General features: G+C 49.7%; 1 protein-coding gene across 4 annotated transcripts in view; it reads left to right on the top strand.

Moving 5' to 3' along the window:
* The first annotated feature begins 1,174 nt into the window (after nt 1-1,174).
* Nucleotides 1,175-6,000, top strand: part of EEF2K (eukaryotic elongation factor 2 kinase) — a 48,867-nt gene continuing 44,041 nt past the window's right edge. For 3 of the 4 annotated variants that reach the window (XM_015426196.1, XM_015426197.1, XM_015426193.1), the window contains exon 1: nt 1,175-1,362. The gene's annotated coding sequence lies outside the window, so the exon portion shown is untranslated. Of the gene's footprint in view, nt 1,363-1,743; nt 1,797-6,000 lie in introns of those variants that run through there. The other variant, XM_015426195.1, reaches the window with a different exon arrangement.

Here is a 6,000-nt window from a genome sequence, read left to right as displayed (position 1 = left end):
TTCGGGACTCTCCCAGTAGAGAAGTGGTCTGTCCAACTACCCTAAATAATTGGGCTGGGCCTGGACACGAGTGGAAACAGAAGCAGAGAAGACAGATTCCTTAGCTGCCTTGACTGCCACTTCATGGGCTTTCCACTGGGCTCTATAACGTGTTCTTGGGGCCGCCAAGATCACTTTAGCCATCTTAACGTCCTCTTTCATTTCCTGAGGTCCTCCATAAACCAAGGAGCCAGTGAAGATGAGGGTGTTGTTGGGGAGCAGAGAACCATATCCCAAGCCTCAGTTAGCTCACTGAGAGGACTGCCCACAGGTCCTGAGGAATCCCACAGAACATTGCGAAACCTACAGGACATGATCAGGCCACGGCACTGGTTCGCATTCAGCCAGACTATTCAGAGATATACACCTGCGTGGAAAGTCGAATCCAGGGTGCGGCCTGCCTCCTGTGTGTCCCAGGAAGTCGCAGGTGGCCCCAACCAGTGTTCCCTCTAAGCTGAGTTAGTATGAGTTAGCTCACAGTTTTTTAGCCTCCAGCTCACACATTTTTGTCTTTGCTCAGGAAGGACGGCTCCAGACCGCACTAATTCATGCAGCCGCCAAATCATTCGCTCACAACTTTAATGCCAGGAGCTCACAAAGTAGAATTTTTGCTCACAAGACTCCACAGCTTAGAGGGAACATTGCCCCCAACCCGCGCTGTGTCTGCATGGACACTGAAACCCCCCCAGGACCAAAAGTCGTGGAAAATGGGATGTGCACCAGAGCAGTCCTTTTTCTCCAGGGGAAACGGATCTCTGTAACCTGGGGGGGATCAGCTGGAATTCCGGGAGACCGCCAGCCACTGGGCGCTTGCCAACCGACCGGGATCCACGGCTAGAGCGTCCACCTCCAAAGCAGCCATTTTCTCCCGGGGAACGGATCCCGGCGATATTCAGGATATATCCAGTTGCAATTCCGGGGAAGTCACCAGGCCCCGCCTGGAGGTTGGCAGCCCCAGCAGCAGCAGCAGCGTTCTAGGAGCGGGCCGGGGGGGGGGGGGGGGCGCAGCAGAGAAGCGGGCGGGCGAGGCGGCTGAGTGAGCTCCGCTGGCAAGAAGAGGCGGCCAGGCCGGGTTCTGCCTCTCCGGGCTCCCCCCCCCGCCTGGGGTGAGAGAAGCAGGCGGGCGGGAAGCGGCGCGCCGGGCCAGCCCAGCAGGGAGTTCGTTCCTGGCGGTGGCGGTGGCTGCTGTTTCTGCTGCTGCGCGCTGGGACGTGCCCGGTGGCGCCTTCCTCCCCGGGGAAGCCGCCTTTGCACTGGCGCGCCGCTGCCTCTCGCCCGGCCTTCTCTGCCTGGATCCGCGGCGGGAACGAGGTCTCCAGCAAGGTAGGCCGCCGGGCTGCTCGCATGCCGCCTTCCCAGCGGCCAGGAACTGGGCCTTCGCTGGCTGCCGGGGTGGGGTGGAGGGGTCGGGGCTCTGTGCAGCTGCAGCCAATGTTCCCTCTAAGCAGTGGAGTCTTGTGAGCAAAAATTCTACTTTCTGAGCTCCTGGCATCGGAGTTGTGAGCGAGCAATTTGGCTGCTGCATAAATCAGTTTGCTCCGGAGCCCTCCTTCCTGAGCTAAGGCAGAAATGTGTGAGCCGGAGGCTAAGAAACTGTGAGCTAGCTCACACTAACTCAGCTTAGAGGGAACACTGGCTGCAGCCTGGCTGGATCTCGCCCCCGCTCCTCCTCCTCCCTCGCCTCGCCTGCCAAAAGAAAGACGCGCGCACGTGCCAAGTTTCTTGCTGTTTCAGCTTTTGGAGACACGTCTGAATCGGTGAGACCTGCGTGTTAAGGGGCGGGCGTCAGGGGTGGCAGCAAGGAAGGGGAGGTGGAGGAGCAAAGGAAACCTCCTCCCCCCCCCCCAAAAAAAAACCAGGCATAATTCGGGGGCCACTGTGGTTTGTGATTTGGAGGTCCAGGGTGGAGAGAAACGCGGTCCGTTCTGGGAATGGTTTTTCAGACGGGGGAGTTGTTCTGGTGCGCTGTGGAGGGCTGACAGCAGGGCCTGGAAGGGCTCGACTCCTTTGGGAACTTGTTTTCCTTTGTGGCACCAGACAGACGGCCGCGGTGAAGAGAACCAGGGGCGTGGGCTGGCAGGCGTGCCAACCACATTTGCTTTTGCATTACAGTGTAATTTCCGTGGGAGCGCAGGTTCCAGAAGAATAGCTCTCCAGCAGCCTCGTTGGCATGCTTTTGGGTCTCTTGGTCTTTGGGAATGGCTTTTATTTGTTGCCCCAGATCTGATAGATCAGTGTAGTTGGATGGGAGACAGGTGTGTGTTTGTTTGTTTTTGTAAAGGTGGGCAGCCATGTTGGTCTGAAGCAACAGAACAAAGTTTGAGTTTAACCCATTTAAATGGGTGGAAGCATTGCGGGAAGCCGAGCAAAGGGGAGGGGAGGGGAAGCTGGAAAGATGGGATTAAAAAAAATGAAGTACTTTATGAAATGTTAATGTTGTGTTATCCTATTAATAAAATTGTCTATAAAAAAAAAAGAACAAAGTTTGAGTTCACCTTTAAGACCAACAAAGTTTAATTCTGGGTATAAGCTTTTGCCTTGTCACTGGACTCAAAGATCTTTTTGTTATTATTGCCTGCTTAAATTGGTTGGTGGCAGTGTTCCCTCTAAGCTGAGTTAGTGTGAGCTAGCTCAGTTTTTTAACTTCCAGCTCACACATTCTTGTCTTTGCTCAGGAAGGAGGGCTCCAGAGCAAACTAATTTATGCAGTAGCCAAATCCCTCGCTCACAACTTTAATGCCAGGAGCTCAGAAAGTAGAATTTTTGCTCACAAGCCTCCACAGCTTAGAGGGAACATTGGTTGGTAGTCCTTGTTTTAATCGAGAATCTTTTGGGGCTTGGATTGCTTGCTTGAGTCATCTGTGGTGTGATCTGCTAAGCAGCTGCTGTGGTGAAGGGCTCCTTTGCTCCTAAGATACTGGGGATTGCCATTGCCTGCCTCTGCGTAGCAACCCTTGACTTCCTTGGTGGTCTCCCATGCAAATACAAACCAGGGCTGACCCTGCTTAGCTTTCAAGACCTGAAAGGATCAGATTAGCCTGGGTCATCAGGTCAGGGTGGTAGCAACATTTGTCCCAGCCCTTTTATCTCTTGCATCCAAAAAATGAAGAACATGGCACTTTTCTCCTGTTCAAGGTTTGTAAATCAATGAGCCTTGAAGGGAATGAAAAGTACCCAGGATTTTATTCGTTTAAAAGACGTCAAGGCAGCTTCCCCCCCAAATGTTCAATGGACCATCCTGCTGTGTGAGTCCATTACGGGCTTTGCTGTCTCTCCTAATCCTAGTTAAAAACTAGCTGTGATCTTTGTTCTTGACAATCACTTATAGCCTAGTCTTTGATCCATAAAACTGATGGCTTATGCTTGCAATTAAATATACAGCCAGCAGCCAAACTCCCTAGGTAATAAGGCCAAAAGCATTGTCAAAAACTCGTATCAATTAAAACCAGCATCTTCAAAAATCAGCATTAAAAAAACTGTAAAAAAAAACCCCTCCCACCCATTCAGCAACAGCATAGCTATGCACAAACTCTGCTGCTATCTATTCCAATGCAGTCTGAAACACTCCAAATTGACACGAAAGTCCACCGTAAGGACTAACAACATTTACTTCAGTACAAGCTTTTGGGGAGTTGCAGCTGACTTCTTCAGATACATGCTAAAGCACTCTTGCTATAGTGATTTAACTTGGGCCTGTTTGACCCACTTCCGCTTTTGGTCTAGGTGAACGCAGAATTCTGTTGTTTTTGAGCAGAATTCTGTTGTTTTTGAATGAGAACTGGCATGCATGCTTCTGATTTCCAGCGTGGGCCCAATTCCTGGATGCTGTGGGGCCTCTTCTTCATTCTGCAGGCACTCTCTTTCTCTCTCTAGACAAATGTGTATTGCCATTGTGCCCCTCCCTGGCTTTGAAACGTGCTCTCCCCACTCCAGTGTGTTTTCATGCTGTTCAGCGTTTATACAGTGGGGAGGGAACGCCTCAGCATCTGTCCAGAGCCCTGCAGTCATAAAAGGAAAAGTAACATCAAGGGACCTGGAGATTACACTGGAGCAGGCAAGCTCCTTAGGAGAGGAATGAATGTTCCTTCTGGTAACACATCACAACACCACCCATTCATTAGACACAGAATGTTCTGTATCTTCTCAGAATCTCCCTTGCCAGTCTGAAATCTGAGCAGGGTGATGGGGGAGTTCCCTCGGTCTGTTCAGTCTCTTCACAGTACCTTCTTGAATTCGTCCGAGGCCTATAGTGGAGGACGCTGGAATATGACCGTTCACCAGAGGTGGGAGGGTCTCAGTAGAAAACTCCCAACACACATGCTCACAAGATGTTGTGGATTTTTAATGCAGCCAGGATTATGTAATGGGATTGAAGTGCTGTAATGCATCCTAGGCAGAGATGATTTGAGTGCCCATCGGAAAAGGGACTGTTCATATTTTTAGCGCCCCCCTCGGCCCCTGCAGCTTCTGCTCACTGAAATTTCAGCAAGCTGCTTCTCAATTTCTGAAGGGAACGTTTTCTAGGACTGTTTGAATACAGGCTGTCGATTTAAGGGGCACTTGGTGCCATATCCTGGTATTGACCTCATGTGCTTCTCTGACTGCAGAGATACGGAACTGAAGCTGGAACAGACGGAGGTGCAAAAAAATAATATAAATAAACATTCCGCTTTTCTTTTTTTCTGGCAAGCACACAACCCATCTGGACAGAGACTCTGTTTAAAATTGTGCAATTCTGGCCACACTGGGATGTCACCCGGTTTGCAAAAGCAATGTTCTGCTCAATTATGCAGACGTGTCGTTTCTTAGAGTGCCTGTGGAGAGAGGGAAAGAAAACACAGTGATGATCAACAGATCTCTCTGTTGTGCTCCAGAGAAAGGCCTGCAGTGTTCGTCAAAGTTGCGATCGGAAAGCTAATTCTGTAGCTCTTTTACACACTGAATCTTTTTGCATGGAAAGATTTCTGCACATTCCTGTGGTTTTTGGAATTTGCCGTCTTTTAAAGCTCCGTCTGTCGAGTGCAAGTGTTCAGATAAAATCAGCTGGAACAGCATGCAAGGGATTGATGCTATTTTCAGTAGGCAATAGCAGGCCCTTTTAAAAACCTCTTGGGATTACAGTGCTCAGACTTATACTGTAAACCAGGGGTCCCTAAATTCTTTGAGCCTGCGGCCACATTTGGGCTTCTGACACAGCGTGGTGGGCGCAGTCACAGAATGGCTGCCACAGAATGGCTGCTACAGGAAGTGGAGCCAGCCACGTAGTGGCTACCACAGTTTACCTTCGGTCACACAGTCATGATCCTTGTGCTGTGGTGGCAGCTGCTACCAAAGCATCCTTTTTAAAAAATATACGCAGCCAATCAGATCTCCAGCGGCCAGTCAGAAACCTTCCTGAGAAAAGCCCTTCATGCCCACTTCATAAAAACATCTGCTGGGTACCAGGAAAGGTGTCGTATGGTGCCCACGGTGCCCCTCCTGCTGTAAACTGCAACCCAGAAGAAATCCAAATGATCACAGTTGATTCTCTTGAACCCAGAGAAGAAAAATGGCTGTTATTTTTGTGCTGTGTTTAGTGCCAATTTAAAAGTCAGGTCAGTTAACAATAGTAAAAGGGATTCTGTAAAGGCGGTTTCTTCTGAATAACTTTTATTTAATGTTCAGTGACCTTGGATTAGGGGTTTGGGGGTCTTGCAGTGTGCTATTCATTGATATCTAAGGGGCGGGGAACATAGACAATCATAGAACCATGTACTGGGTAGATAAAGAAAGTACAGGGAACTTTTTCTCCCTCTCCCAAAATACCAAAATTTGCAGGCACCCAGAGAAGTCGATGGGGCAGTAGATTCAAGACAGGCAAAAGACAATAGTACTCTGGAGAGTAATGAACTTGAGGAACTCATAGTTGCAAGATGTGGTGACAGCCACTAGTTTACTTGGCTTTAAAAGGGGATTAATACA

Source organism: Gekko japonicus, unplaced genomic scaffold (assembly GCF_001447785.1).
Source record: "Gekko japonicus isolate JY-2015 unplaced genomic scaffold, Gekko_japonicus_V1.1 scaffold384, whole genome shotgun sequence".
Taxonomy (NCBI): Eukaryota; Metazoa; Chordata; class Lepidosauria; order Squamata; family Gekkonidae; genus Gekko; species Gekko japonicus.
This window is presented reverse-complemented; position numbering and strand designations above follow the sequence as displayed.